General features: G+C 46.0%; 1 protein-coding gene across 1 annotated transcript in view; it reads right to left on the bottom strand.

Moving 5' to 3' along the window:
* Nucleotides 1–16,037, bottom strand: part of MCM8 (minichromosome maintenance 8 homologous recombination repair factor) — a 341,212-nt gene that overhangs the window by 214,644 nt on the left and 110,531 nt on the right. The gene's annotated exons all lie outside the window — the stretch shown is intronic.

Raw genomic sequence — 16,037 nt, 5'->3', positions numbered from 1 at the left:
GAGGGACATCCCTGTCCTGGGGGGCATCAGGCACAACTGGGCAAGGGAGGGGATTGTCCCACTCTGCTCTGCACTGGGGCAGCCTCACTCCAGTGCTGGGGGCAGTTTTGGGCACCAGAAATATATAAAAGCATTAACCTATTAGAGAGTGTGCAAAGGAAGGTGATGAGGATGGTGAAGGGCCTTGAGGGGAAGCCAAATTAGGAGTGGCTGAGGTCACTTGGTCTGTTCAGCCGGAAGGAGACTGAGGAGAAAGCTCGTGAGGGAAAGCAGAGGGGCAGGCACTCATCTCTTTTCTCTGGTGACAGTGACAGGACCTGAGGGAATGCCTCTGAAGCTGTATCTCAGGGGAGGTTTGGGTTGGGTATCAGGAAAAGGTTCTTCACCCAGAGGGTGGTTGGGTGCTGGAGCAGCTCTCCAGGGATGTGGTCACACCACTGAGCTGATGGGGTTCAAAAAGTGTTTGGACAATGCTCACAGGCACTTGGTGGAATTCCTGGGGCTGTTCTGTGTAGGGCCAGGAGATGGACTTTGATGATCCTTGTAAGTACCTCCCAACTCAGGATATTCCATGGTGACTCCACCCCTCTTTTGGGCCCGGCCATGCAGATTTTTACCCAGTGAAGAGTACCCCTGTCCATACCAGGGGCAGCCAGTTCCTTCAAGGGAATGCTCTGGGAAATGCTATCAAAAGCTTTAATAAAGTTGAAGTAGACAACATCCATGTGCCTGAAGATTGATGCATGTCCCAGTGGTGTAAACTCCATGTAAGTGAGGTTTGCCCTCCTTTGAACAGCGTTGTGCCACCGGCTGTAAACCCTAAAAGGGAGCCCTGCTGCAAACAGGGAGAGCCCTAAGGGATCTTCTGGTTCATGAGGGGAAGAGGAACATTTGCTTCATTTGTGCTCAACAGGTGGTAGAGATGATTAAATAAATCATAAGGACAAGTTTATTTTCTATATGTTCATATGGAAGTATTTGAGTGAGGAGTCTTAATGTGATTTGTTTGCTTGTTTCTTTGGTAGCAAGTCTTTATTTTCAGCCAAGCTCCATAAAAGCATAAATTATCCAGTAGGATGTTTGGCCCTTTGGATTAAATCTTCATGTTCAGCAGTTGCTGATTCTTATTTTGGGGTCGAGGCCCAAGGGCCTCTCTTGGAGATCTCGTGGGCATGTCCACACTGGCCTGGGCCAAGCTGCACAAATTCTACACCACATTTGTGCTAAAATCCCCAGATGGAATGTCGCAGCCTTTCCAGCAGCTCCTGCACCCCTGCTTTCTCAGGAGGGGATTGAATCACCCCAGGATGAGCTGAGGGACCCAGCATGACCTTCAGGAGCCAAGCAGCTGCACAGCTGCTGAAGAGGACACAGCTGCCAGCGTGGACAGTCAGCAGAATTAAGCTGATTTCAGCAAGTGTTCAAGTTGCTCCCTCCAGGCAGCATGATATACCAGGAGCTCCTACTTACAACTGTTCTGCTGTCATTTATAAGGCAGCACGGAGTGTCTGAGAGCTCAGGATGGATAAATTTACCATCTGCCTCCCTCTAGTGATTGCATGGCTGAATAAAGAGAAAGTGAAAATCACACTGGGCTGACATTTCAAAATTCTCTTATGCACCAAAAGCAAGTGGGAAGAGCTAAAGCAGGATGAGAAATTAGGATTTTGCTCATCACCTCATGAAACAGAAATAACTAGGCTCCAAAACAAAGGGTGACAGCTAAAAGTTGTTTGCAAAACAAACACTTTATCAAGGACAAGACTATTTTTTAGGAAAAATGGTGGTAAACATCACTGGTAATTTTTTTTAAATAGGTTTCAAAAGCTGTGTTATTCTTTAGAGCTTAGCAATGTGCCCAGTGAAATTCCAGGGACAGATGCAGGGTGCTCCATCCCTCTGAGTGAGCTGGTGAGGGCTCTGCTTGCAGGAGCTGCTCTATTATTTATATGTACATTATGTAGAACGAGATCCTGTATTCAGTGACCAGAGATAAGCATCAGTTTAGGTCCCGTTTCTTTGTGTCACTCATTAAAGTCCCGTTTCCTTGTGTCACTCCTTTAGCCAGATTGATTTTAGGTCTGTTGGGGCTGAAGATGCAATTACATTCTCAGATACAATTAAAGGTAAGGGATTTCTCAGGAGCTGATGTTTTCCTTAAATAGGGAACTGGCTTGGATCACCAGTTGCTCTTCCTTGATTCAGCTGCTGATCCTCTGTTTTAATGTTTTAAGTGAGTGATGCCATCACGCTCTGGGGAGTGTTTCACCCATGCTAATGGTGGGCTGTAGTACTGTTAATATAACTGATATATAGTTCAAACTCTGCGTTTTGTGGGATTTTTATAGATTAATAGCACAGATTGTACACCTGCAAGGTTTGTAAAGTGGCTAGTAGTGACTTTTCCCTGGGTTTCCAAGGCACCTATTTCTTCTTTATCCCAACCTGGGCATCCTCAGGCACTATTATTTAACCTCAGTGAGAGAAGTTGGACCCACTGGTACATCCACAAAGAAGAGCTGCTGGTCCTGATCCATTTCTGACCTCCCACCTCACCCTGAGGGATGCTCCTGCTCCCCAGAGAACCAAACTGATTGCAGCAACACCCCCAGTCAGCTCCCACTGCAGCTGGAAGGGAGAAATCCAGCTGAAAACCAGTATTGCTCAAATAAAATAAAATAAAACCCACCGAGAAGTCCAAGTTCAACACCCAAGCTGCAATATCTTGTTTAGCCCATGAGGGCATCCTCAGATGTTGACAGGAATACTTTTCCCAACGGGAAACCCAGGCTGCAGGCAGCTTTGTGTCCTGCAAAGCACTGCAGAACTGATTTCTATTAAAAATAAAGAGCACACAATGCCGAAGTGGTTGGGGTTTGTCTATTAATCTCTCAACAGTCAGCTGCAAAACTAACAAATCCTCTGAAATAGCAGCGGGGAGCCACATCCCAGCTCATTCCTCCCTGCCCCCTTTTCCAGCTAAAAATAATCAACGATGGCTCTCCAAAACAGGGAGGCCAAAGGAATTTTACAGGCTGTGGGATCGTGACTCACATCTTCACCACACAAAAAAAGACCAAACAAACCACGGGGCTGTGTTTCCCTGCAGCCACGGTGGAAATTCACCCCTGAACCATTGGCACCTGGATGGAGCTCCAGCATCCCCTCCTTGTGCCGTGCTGCTCTGCTGGGAAGAAATGAAAATGAGGCTGATGCAGCCAGAGTGAAAGCGGTATTATCCTCCCTGCTTTCTAATTGAGCCCCCGGGAGGCAGCTGGGGTTGTTATCCTGCTGCTAATTGCTGTTTTCGGCACGGGGGACTTGTGCAGGGTGGCCCAGGGTGATGGTGATGGTGCTCCGGGAGTTTTCCATCCCAGTCCCCATGGGAAGATGAGCAGCTCACGCTGCTCAGGTGGGTCCATCCTCTCTCTCGAGCACATCTGCGTGCAGCTGTTTCCCCTCGAAAAGCAGCAGCAGCACTGAAGGAGAAACAGCAACACTCTGACCCGTTCTAACAGTCCGACTATTCTCTCTGAGGCGACCACACTTCAGGATAACAAAACCCAGCACTTCCCACCTGGCTCCCACACCTCGGGGGAAGGGAACATCCTTTCGGCTGTGGGAAAAGCCCCGGAGCATCTCAAGGACCTTCCCAGCCTGGCAAAAAAAATTAGTTATATTGCAGCCTTCTGCCCTAAAGCAGCTTGAAAAAGGGACCCGGGGGAAAAAGTGCAACAAAACAGATAAAATAGATGCCACAAAGGCTGTGGGACTCCCACACTGCTGGGATTTACTCCCTGCCAGCTCAGGAATGAGGTGCTAAAGGGTCTGCAGAGGGGCTGAGCCAGCACAGCTCCAGTGGGGCTGGGAGCCTGCCTGGTGCCATGGCAAAGGTGCCAAGAGGCTCTAAAGGAGGGATTTTCCCAAAGGCCCTGGATAGATGAGCACAGCCCTGGTCAGACAAGCTCCCTGGGATAACACTGCCCCCATCCCCTCAGTGAGGGCTTTGGGGATGGGATCCCAAACCTCGGCCAGGCGTGTGCCCCAGGCTGGGGCTGGCACTGGAGGCTGCTGGTGGTGAGCTCTGGCCGGCATGTTCAGTGCTCCACACCAGACAGGCACCAAGCCAGCTGAGTTCTTACCCACACCAGGTGCACTCACACCTGCCTTATGTGGGCTGATAAACCCCTCTTCCCTTCTCCTTTGGCCTCACCACAGCCTCCAGGAGCCATATCCTTGCAACTCCCAGCCTAGGAAAAGGTTTCAACTCCACCGTGCTGCTGCTGGCTTCACTGGGCACCCACCAAACCCAGGGCTGGAAGGCAGCAGGGATTGCTGGGGTTTGAAAAGGGAAGAAAGAAAACCAAAGAAACTGGCGCTTTCAGGATGACACTGAAGTCAGGAAGTGGTTTAAGAGCCAGAGGTTTAAGAGCAAAGCTCAAATCAAGAATCTGGCACCAGTTTTTCCTCTAGCACTGTTAATTGATTACACGTGGCTCTGGAGCATGAGGATGGTGCAGAGCTACCACTTCCTGCCCTTGCTAAAGACTCTCACACAGAGGAGAAGTGAAGGCAAATGTTGAGAACCCAACAAACAAATCATAAAAACGAGGACAGATCCCAGCTCTGAAAGGCTGCAGGAAGCTCTGCACGCCCACGCCACAAAGCTGCTGGGAGACCACAGCAGCAAAGGTGATAAAAGAGATGGATTCTTCTTCCTGCTCTGTGCAGGCAGCAAATGGCTCCCAAACATTGTGCCTGGCAGCGCAAAATCCTTCAAAATCAGCCAGGCAGGCATGAGCCCTGGTGCCTCCAGCTCCAGACAGAAATCAGAGGGTTTGATGGAAGGCCCTTGGGGAGTGGGTTTTGCTCAGAAGCAATCTGCTGCCTGTACTGAGGCTGTGCAGCAAAGCCAGTGGCAAAGCCCTGCCTGATTCCAGGGCAGACATGAGCTCAGCCTGAAAGGTCTAAATCCCAGCTGCTCTGTGACTGCAGGGAGGATGACTGGGCCCATGCTGGCAGCTGCCATCACCCTCAGCATCAGCTCCTGGAGGGAGGATCAGAAACACATCCAAGTCCCCCAGCAGGGTGTTCCAATGGCCGTGCCACAAACGTGAACATCCCCAAAGAACAGACTGCATGAGCTGTCCAAGGGGAATTTCCTCCCCCTTCAGCCTGAACTCTCTTTTACTTCTGTTAATGACTTCACATGAAGGAATCCAGATGTTAAAAACAGCAGTCAGGCCAAAAAGCTGGCCCGTGTCCGTGTGTGACACTTCCCCTCTGTCCTGGCTGGCTGGGCTGGGAAGGGGCTTGGAAGCAAAACTCAACAGCTTGCATTGGCTGAACAACTGCCAGCAGCCACAGCAACTTACCAGCCAGAAAGAAAAATCCCACCTGGAATAAGCCAGGAGAATTGTTGGTTAAAATAAAATAGACTGAGCAAACATTGCAGCCCTTCATGGCTGGAAAATTAACATAACATTTTTAATAAGGTAGCAAGAGGTGTGCTCGGAAAGGGGATTTGTAGAATGGTGACTTGGTCACCACTTCTTTGGGTCTCCATCCAAAGCAATTGGGCTGTGAGTGCCACAAGGGAGTGCCACACACACTGAGCCAGGGAGGATCTCGTGCCACAGGTAATTCTGCAGGGACCAGTTCATCTAGTAACACATTTAAAGGGATTTTCAACAAATAGGTCTGTCTGCAGTGGAACAGGACCTCAATATCCACTGGTGAGGCTGGTTGGTGGCTCTTAGCCACCAACACCCATCAAAAACCCTCCTGGCTGGGGCATCTGTGCTCAGCTGGGCTGATTTGTTCAAGGTTTTGAGGTGTCCAGCCCTGATTTGGCTGGAAATGGTTCACCTGCTGCCACCCCTGCCCTGGCAGCCTGCTGGCCATGGAGCAGAGGGGCCAAGACAGTCATTCTTTAAATGCAGAAGTAATTTGGCAGCTGGGCTTATGGCAAATGATCCTAATGAAAAGCAGCTGCCTCATGCCTGTAAATAGGATTGTCTATGCAGCATTTTGCCCTAATAGAGTAAAATCAGAAGATAGGAATTTTATGTAGAAAAAGTCTTGCAGTCTCAAATCTAAGCTCTGCTGACACACCAGCACCATTGGTTAGAGGGGGAGGGCTTAGGGACAGCCAAAAATACCTCAGCAAAGAGAAGTCAGGGTCCCTCAAATACCCTCTCTTTCAACACCCTCTTTTGCTTCCAGCCACTCTGTAAAACCCTCTAGCAAAAGAGAATTTTTATCACAGAAACCTCTCCAATCCCAGCCTTCCCCTGCTCTCCCAGGCTGGTTTCTCTGCCAGGCTCTTGTTGGCCTCCCCAGGCTCTCACTGGTGGCTCAGCCCCAGCTGGGTTTGTGCTGTGTGACCACAGAGGGACCCAGATTAACCTTCCTTGTGGAGCCCTGGGCCCTGAGAATTCCAGCCTTTCTGTGACACAGGCACTGACCCCCAGGCAAACACTGCATTGACCTGAGCCCGTGGAATAGGCTCCAAAATTGAGTGACAGCACTGGGATTGTGGGTGTGGAGTTTGGATAGAAGTGTGGGATATCACAGGGTGCAAAAGTTAAAGGTTTTAGACTATAGTAATAGATATAAAGCAAGGTGGAGGTTTTAGGACAGAGGCTGAGTCCTTCTTTTTCACCTTCTCCATGGCTCGGGTGGTGTTTTGTAATTGGGTAGAAAAATCCACATTGTGGGCCAGGGGTGGTTGGTTTTTGGGTTAAAAGTAAAAATAATTTAGGTGTCATTTCATAATTGGACAGTTTATCCTTAAGAAGCCTTGTAGAGAAAGAGATGGGGGCCTTTTTACTTTGTTAGCCAGAAGTGCTGTAGAACTCACGATTTGTGAGACTGTAACACGGATAAGAACTAATAAACATCTAAGTCTGAACACGAAATCCATCTCTCAAGTATTTAATCCCAGCTCTGGCAGGAAAGAAGATGAAAAGCAACACTTCCTCACTGAGCAGGCACTGATCCAAATGAAAACCTGTCCGTGACACCAAGTGAGTGGAAGCTGGGGTGTCTCAGACTCTGCTGGAGGAAGGTGAAGGGTCTGGAGGAGAAGCTGTGTCAGGAGCAACTGAGATCACTTGGTCTGGTCAGCCCAGGGAAGAGGAGGCTGAGGAGCAGTACTCTCAAGTGACAGCGACAGTGATCCCCTAATCTGCCAGAAAATAAACTTCCCAACACAGTTTGGAGCATTAGAAAGCTGCCATCCTTTATCAGCACTGGACACACAGGAGGATGTGTCCACCTCCTTCAGTCTGAGGTGTGTGGTGAGACTTTGGAACAGGGTTTTTATCCCATGACAATCACACATACTCATTACAATGTTCCTCCTAGCTAATACATAAACATCACTTTTCCTAGAATTCATTTGCATGCATCAGTCTCCTACTGGGAGGCCTTTTATGGTCCTGGAGGGTCATCCAAAGGGGTCTCTGGTGGTTGTATTCACTGAATCCTTCAATATTACAGGTGGCTTGTCCATGAATTTTTTCTTTGGGCAGGGCAGGCACTGTTGCTTCTTGTTACATAACTTGCCAAAAACCCACTCTAGGCCTCATTATCTGTTTCTCCACACATTTATTTCCAGCTACATTTATCATCCTGAGTGCTTATCTTTACATTTGTTCTTTTTTTCTTTTTTTTTTTTTTTCTCATTAGTGTTTAGGATCTGCCCAGCAGCTTCAGAAGAGCTGAAAATTTCTATTCTCAATGTTGTTTATCAACAGGACTCGAGGAAATTTTATGAAGCTGAGTCAGGGGAGGTTTAGTTTGGTATCAGGAAAATCCAGTGCCAGCTGTGTGTAAAAAAACCTGTGAGTTTTTTCTGTGCTTCTGGCTCACTCCTGTTGAAGACCCTCATTTGCTTTTCCAGGCCACTCTTGATTGTGTAGCCCTCTCCCAGGCCTTTCTTCAGGCATTCCTTCCCAAATCCAAGACTCACACCTCACTCAGATTGAAGCTGCTACGTGTGGGTCCCTGTGGTCTTCTTCTGCACCTTCTGCACCTCACCTCTGTCCTTTTGGGATGAGGAAACCCAAACAGTGTGTACTGAAAATATGGATGGACTGTGCATTTACTCCATGTCAGCCCAGTATATGACACAGCTGCTAAGAGCACTTGGAGCTCTTCTAACTCTTTATCCTGTTTCTTGAATACCAAACTGTTTTTCCTCTAAGTGGATGTTTGTTAAGATTTTCAGACCTTAACATGAACAAAAATTCCCTGGAGTTGAGGCTGGCATCATGCCAAGCTATATATCATCATAAAAGACAAAGTCCAGGCCCTGGGATATTCAGAACAGACCAAAATAAAAGGAAAAGAAACTCGAGAAGAATTTAAAAAGAGGTAGGTGGGAGGGATGTTTAATGTAATGTTAAAGCAGCACCAGTTTATTCAAGCAGATGCCAGGTGACTAAATGAAATGCTGGTTGTTTTCTTCTGCAGTTTGAGCCCTTTCCTTTCACAGATCTCCCTTCTGGGGATAGAAACAATAACATCAGCTCTGGAGCACCATGTTTATCTGTTCACTCTCACAGAACTACACCCACACCGGTGATTTGGCATCTGCTTAGCCCCCCAGAGACATGCAAGGTGTAAACATGCATCTGGAAATAAGCTATGCACAGGTTTTTCCAAACCACCATGCTTCTCTTGAAATCTCAGACAAGATACAAACACAGGAGAAGAAAGAAAAGGTCTCTCAAATATTTCTGCACACCAGATAGTGGCAGGTACAAAAGGGCATCATTGATCACTTCAGCTGCTCCACAGGAGACTGGGCTTGGCACCATTCATGCCCTGACCATTCCTGCCTGGATTGCCAGGGAAGGGCACAACTGCTGGATCCCAGGCATGATGCAGGTCTGGAATTACTGCCCTCTGACACCTTTCTGCTGAAGCTGGGACATGTGATGACTTTATCACCTGTTTGCTGCAATGGTCTGGGACACAGCCCTGCACATTCACCAGTCAGGAAGGTGTGGAGCAACTCTCCTGGACTGTGCCGTGTTGGAGCCCTGGGCCCTGAGAATTCCAGCCTTTCTGTGCTCACAGGCACTGACCCCCAGGCAAACACTGCATTGACCTGAGCCCGTGGAAAAGGCTCCAAAATTGAGTGACAGCACTGGGATTGTGGGTGTGGAGTTTGGATAGAAGTGTGGGATATCACAGGGTGGGAAACTTAAGAGTTGAAGGGTTTAGAACATAGTAATAGATATAAAGCAAGGTGGAGGTTTTAGAGCAGAGGCTGAGTCCTTCTTTTTCACCTTCTTCTCCATGGCTCTGGGTGATGTTTTGTAATTGGGTAGAAAAATCCACATTGTGGGCCATGGATGGTTGGTTTTTGGGTTAAAAGTAAAAATAATTTAGGTGTCATTTCATAATTGGACAGTTCATCCTTAAAAGGCCTTGTAGAGAAAGAGATGGGGGCCATTTCTACCTTGTTAGCCAGAAATGCTGTAGAACTCATAGTTTCTTAGAGTGTAATATAGATAAGAATTAATAAACATCTGAGTCTGAACAAGAAATATGGTCTGGTGCATTTAATCCAACTCTGGCAGGAAAAAGAATATTAAAAAGTGACAGTGCCGGAGCCTCCTCCCCAGACAGACACACCATCCACAGGATGGAATACAAAGATGGATCTTCTTTATCAGGCTTCCCACTCTAGGAAATGTGGCTTAAAGGCTTTCTGAGCAGAGCTGTGCTGAGAGTCTCCCTATCCTCATGTGACCTTGGCAATCTCCTACAGTTCATCCCTATCCTGTCTGGATGAGGAACAATGGAGTGTCACTGGATTCAACCACAGCTTTCTCCATGGAGAGGTTAAACTGCAGCAGCTCCCCTTGCTTCTCCAGGCAGGAGGCACAGAGAGTTATCTAACACAAAATAAACAGGGAAATAATTCCATCCAGTGTCCTTGTTCTTTAAAGGCACACAAGGCAAAGGACTGAATCATAGACACAGGGAATGAAGGACTCTGTTAATTATTAAGTGCCATTAAAAATTCCAGTGCAAAACTCATCTGTGTAATTAGGTCAGTATCAATTACTCTAAGAGAATGATTCAAGTCTCTCTAGCATTATATACCAGCTACATACAACAAACATCCTCAGACAGGGAAAATCCAAAATGGACCAGCTAGGAACAAGCAAAAATAAATCTGGGAAAGGATGTCACACTCTTAACCACCCACACAGAGCAGCAGGTCCACATTCTCTCCTGAAGAGTATGGAAAAAGCACAGGCAGGCAGGAAAGGACCCTCACAAGTGCTGGAACTGCCAGGAAAGTGGAATAAGGGACCAGGCATCATCTGAGATTCAGTGCACTGGGTTCATGCCAGTTCCTCCTCCCAAGGCAGGCACATATTTCACTTCACTTTCCAGCAGGCAGCTGCAGCTCCATCACACAGGATGGCTCAGCCAACATAGAGGAGAGCTGGGATATATAACAAATTATGGCACAAGCAAATGCTATTTCAGTGTAGCAAATTGAAGGGTGTCACTTCAAAACTTAGACAAAATGTGAATATTCTTGAAAAGTTTTGAAATGCTTCAATGAGAGGTCCAAAGACAACCCCTCCCTAATGCCCCTACTGTGGAATTCACTTTCTGGCAGCTCTGAAGCCAATTTTCTCACATTTAATATTATTCCACTTAGAGCTCAAATGGCTCATCTTGCCTTCCTGTGAGGAAGAAAGCACAGGAATGAAAAATTAGAAAGCTGGAGAAGAATAAATGGATAATCAGCATTGAGTGAGAACTGCTGACATGTATCACATGAAGATACAATCTTCTCATTCTTGGAGCACTGGATCCTGGATCTTCTTAGGATTTGTTGTAGAGCTCTTTGCCAGTGAAGGTAAAAACAAACCAAAACAAAACTAATTCCTGGAAGATAATTTTGCTATTTGTCAACAACCACTGTAGTCCAGAAGGAGCTTCTAATGATTAAAGGTTAAATTAAGTGGTTGAAACCTCATGAGCTACAAGAAGTGTTTTGTTGTTCCTCTGAGGGGCTGGAGGGCCAATGGAGCCCTGGGTAGGTCCAGCTCTTCCTTGAGTATTGGCTGTCTATCTTCTTTTTCCTGTTAGAGCCGAGATTAAAAGTTTGAGAGACAGTGTTTCGAGTTTGGACTCGGGGGTTTATTAATTCTTGTCCATGTTACAGTCCCACAAGCTGTGAGTTCTAGTTAACAAAAATGGCTTTGTCTCTATATCTCTACAAGGCCTTTTAAGAACAAACTGTCCGATTATGAATTGACACCTAAATTATTTTTACTTTTAACCCAAAAACCAACCACCCCTGGCCCACAATGTGGATTTTTCTACCCAATTACAAAACACCACCCAGAGCCATGGAGAAGAAGGTGAAAAAGAAGGACTCAGCCTCTGCCCTAAAACCTCCATCTTGCTTTATATCTATTACTATGTTCTAAACCCTTCAACTCTGAGTTTCCCACCCTGTGATATCCCACACTTCCATCCAAACTCCACACCCACAATCCCAGTGCTGTCACTCAATTTTGGAGCCTTTTCCACGGGCTCAGGTCAATGCAGTGTTTGCCTGGGGGTCAGTGCCTGTGAGCACAGAAAGGCTGGAATTCTCAGGGCCCAGGGCTCCAACACTTGAGCACATATTAGAACAATCCAGGTTGTATTTATATGGAGAAGAGATGACAGCTCTAAGAACAAGGACAAATTCCCAGACCAGTTCCAACAAGGAACCTCATAGAAAACTGAAGAGCAGGAACAAAGCTCACCTCTCTTGAAAGTCATCCAGTTTTCCAGGTATCACAAAGCGTGGCTTATCTTTCAACTTTCTTGATGGGGATACTCATCATTCTCTTCTGCTAAGCATCATTGCTGCTGATCACCTAGCACTGTATCAAAATCAGGTAGGACAGGTCTAAGAAAAACAATTCACTGGCCTTTCTGGCATTTATGTTTTTATTTATCATCCTGGGTCTCCAGGATGAAACTTTTAGGTCTCTTGGGCAGCAGCCAAACCTACATCTAAAGCAGAAGTCTGTTTTCTCACGTATTAGAAAGATTGAAATGAAAGGAAAATGAAACAAATTCCTTTGGGTTTATATCTTTAGAAGATTTCTTCCACTTCCCACTGTGACTAAATAAGATCTCCACCAAAGTGAGGGTTCATTTTTTTAGTTCCTCTCAGCCCAGTATTTCCTACCCTGGCAAGATTTTGTAACATCTCTAAGTGGGGATTTCTTCCCAGCCACTGTTCCCCCTCGCCATTTGTTTCTCAAAAAGAATTTGTCTGTTTGAATATGGGATGATAAGAAATGCAAACTGTTATGCAGATTTTGGAAAAGAAGAAAAGCACAAGGGCTCTCTAGGGACATAAACATGCTTCTATTTTCTTCAATATTGCTGAAGAATAATTCAAATCTCAGTAAAATTTTGCTTTAATAGCAGGTGAGATTTCAAGTCTGATCTGCTAAAGAGAGGTGAGAGCCTCCCCACTTGGCCAAGCAGTTCCAGACTGAACACAAATCACACAACTATTTCCAGCTCTATCACAATCTCATTTTACAGGGTACCAGGAAAGCAAAAGCAGACAATACTAAGACCCAGAATGATCTTGCAGGTAAGAAAACAGAGAAGTGACTTAAAGGATAAAGTTTTCTTCTTCTTTCTCAAGTCGAACTTCAAATTTATTGTATGAATAAAAGGTGGTATCATACTTTCAAACACTCATCACACACACAGGCATTCTGGCTGATCTGCCAGCACATTGTGGACGCAATGTCCCCAAAAATAGGCAAAATTTGGGCTGACATGAGACATTGACTTTTCTGGAAGCAGAGGAGTATAAGTGATAGAAGTAGTGTGGAAAAAACACAACACATTCAAGACAAATGAGGAAACACAAATGAATCATCTTCGCAGAACTCAGCCAGAATTTATCCAGAGGGATGGAGGAAGAGGGGAAAAGGACACAAAAATATAGCCACAACAAATACTAAGCTGCAGGTCTGGTCTTAAAAATCTAACAGGGGATGTCTGGGGATTATTTCTATCCCCTGTAGAAACTCTCTCCAAATCTGTCCAGAGAAGTTTTGTTTGAAGAAATTACAATGGCAGTGGCAGTAGAAAAGCCAACTCCATAATCAGAACGTTTACAGCTTGTTTGGCAGCTCAGCATTTTTCCTCCAGTCATTCCCCTGTTTGAAAGAGTTTCAAATTAGGCCCTGATAGAAGTGATTTTTGTAAATGGTTTGTAATTTTCTCAGAAAACCTTGAGGTCTAATGGAGAGGCAAGAGTGTCCACCATGAGGGGACAGAGGGAACAAAAACATATGAAGAAAAGTGGATTCATTTAGATGGAGAGCTCAGCAGGAACGACTGGAAATTACACAGGCTGAACACACAGAGGTAAATCAGGAAACCTAGAAATGAGGAGACTGACTGGAATCCTCTCCATATAAAATTTTGAAATTGTCAATTTTATCTCGATGTATTTCTGACAGGAAACTCAGTGTGCATTCATCTGAAGCACATAACTCATGTCTGAAGTCCTTAGGCTTGAAGGCAATTTAAACATATATAAAACTGAGGCCACAGAGATTTGTTCCATACCTGCACAGATGTTAACAGAGCCTGAAGTGATGACTGACACCCCAAGACCAACTTCAGCCCATCTCACCTGGTTCAGTCAGGTGTTATTAGACAGGATACAAATGTTCTCATTGACAAATGGAAATGGACTCTCTCTCTTTTGAAAAGGCTGGTGTGCAAATCCCACGAGGTGCTGCTCAGCCACCCCTCAGCAGAATCCAGCCAGAGCTGTTTAAACACTACTTAGAGCAGGCTGGGCCAATACAAATATAAACTGTGATTAGCAATCAAGTACCTGGTCCAAGCACAGCAACAGAAAAACTGACCTGCTCAGTATTTCCTCACTCCTGGCATCTTGAACATTTGCTACCAGAACTGCAGGTTAATTCTCACTCCTGTTCTCACCTTTGTCCAACAAGGAAGGGGACAACAGCTTTAAAAAATTAAGAGGGAGAGAATGGAGAGAATCTGAGGAGTGTTTTGTGCTGGGGCTGACGGACAGACACTGCTCCATTCAGAACCACTTCGGTGATCACTGTCTGTGAAAGGGATCCATTAAGCAGCTCTCCCTGCCCTATTTGCTCGCTGAGTCGATGTCATGACTATTCTGAGAAGGAAATAGTTCAGCGCAGACATGAACTCATTTGGATTGGTGCCCTCAAGCAAACACAACTGGAGGGGAAACCTTACCCATATGAGGTGCAGTAAGGCAGAAGGGAAAGGAGGCCAAACTTCAGCGGGTGAATGCTGATTGTGTGCTAGATCACAACAGATAAGGGCTGGATTGCTCAGTGCTGCATCACAAAGCCCCAAATTCAGCATCACCTGTGTGAGGAGCCTTGCTGACTTGCATACCCAATGCAAACCTTCCAGTGAATTCCAACCTGCCCCTTTTCTTGTACTTTCCAGCCAAAGCCCCTTTTGAAGTTTGGCTTTCTGTGCTCCCAACACTGAAAAGCAGAAAAGGACTGCCAGGAATTCTCTTATCCCCAGCTCTGTCAAGTGCTGCATTTCACTCAAGTCTACATAACAAAATAAAACTGGGTAGGGGAGGAAGGGATCCAAGTGTAAAATGCAGTCATGCCAAGGAACCAACAGGCAGAAAACAGGGACTCCGTCCTCTGGAAGATAAACCTTAAAATTGGTGCATTAATTATAGCTCATTTACACCTCCCTTATCCCGTATTTCCTCCTCCCAACTGGATTTCCCAACTGGAAGCAAAGGCCTGAGCCTTTATACAAACAAGCTAATGGATTCTAATGGCTCACCCTGATGCAGTGTTATTTAATCACAGCAGCACTTCATTTTCCCTGCTGTATTCAGGAAAGGAAAAAGAACAATGACTGCATCCACATTCAGCTGCCTCATCCAAACACATCTTACTTCAGCTTTCAATTTCCATTCTTTCCACTGTAGTCAAATTTTGTCGTGCCTTCATCTTAGTAGAGTCTTTCCCTTTAATTTAAGAAAAAAATACAACAGAAATTTAAGCATTTAAGAAAGATACAGTAGAAAACAGCAGATACAGGTTGTTGCATATACTTTTTAAAGACTTTTCATCCTCTGTGTCCCAACCGTCCCCAAATCCCATTCCCATGGTGCTTTTGGATGCATTCTGCGCCTTTATCTCTGTTATTTATTTCCCTTACTCTTCACTCCACACATTATTTGCCAAGACAACTCTTTCTCCGTGGGAGTGGACCAGGCACTGGCACCAGAGCTCCTCCTCACCTGGAGCAAACAAAAATGGTCTGTCACATTTCTCCCCCAGCACAGCCTGCTCAGCCCTGTCCTCCTCCCTTTCTCCTGTCCCTTCAGAAGGTGGGGAAATGCTTTCTCACAGAGTTTCTCCTCCCCAAGTGCCACTCAGCCTGTTTTTCCTTCTTACCAGGTGTGTCCCATGCAAGAGGCCTGTTTTTTATCTCATGATTGGAGGGAAGGGCATAAACTAAATAATTAATGCTGGCACTCCAATCACACCCGTTTTGTTTAACAGCACATGTGCACTCCACCCTACCTTACTCACACCATGTAATTCCTGGGCTCTTTTCCTGTCCCTCTTTTTGCTGCAACCCTCCTGGTTGTGTTTGATCCTCCCGTGGACCTCAGCAGTTTGTTCAGTGCTCACTTGTCTCTGCCTCTCTTTCCCCACCTCTCTCCCACAGCACCTTCCTTTTCATCTCTGCCTCACCTTTTCTCTCTCCCCACACCAAAACTCTTTAACACTTCATCTGTCCTTGTATCTCCCACCATCAGCATAACTTATTTTCTTTCACTTGGCCCAAATCTTGAGGATAATCCCATGAATATTTCAAGGCACAGGGTGGGAAGTAACCCATGTAAAACCTGCAGCTCTTTCAGAAAGGTGTCACTTCCCACGAGGAATGACAAAGCACGAGGGTCAAACCTCACAGCGCAACAC

The sequence above is a fragment of the Sylvia atricapilla genome, chromosome 3, assembly GCF_009819655.1.
Source record: "Sylvia atricapilla isolate bSylAtr1 chromosome 3, bSylAtr1.pri, whole genome shotgun sequence".
Classification (NCBI taxonomy): Eukaryota; Metazoa; Chordata; class Aves; order Passeriformes; family Sylviidae; genus Sylvia; species Sylvia atricapilla.
Note: the sequence above shows the minus strand (reverse complement) of the source record. Positions and strands in the feature narration are given on the sequence as shown.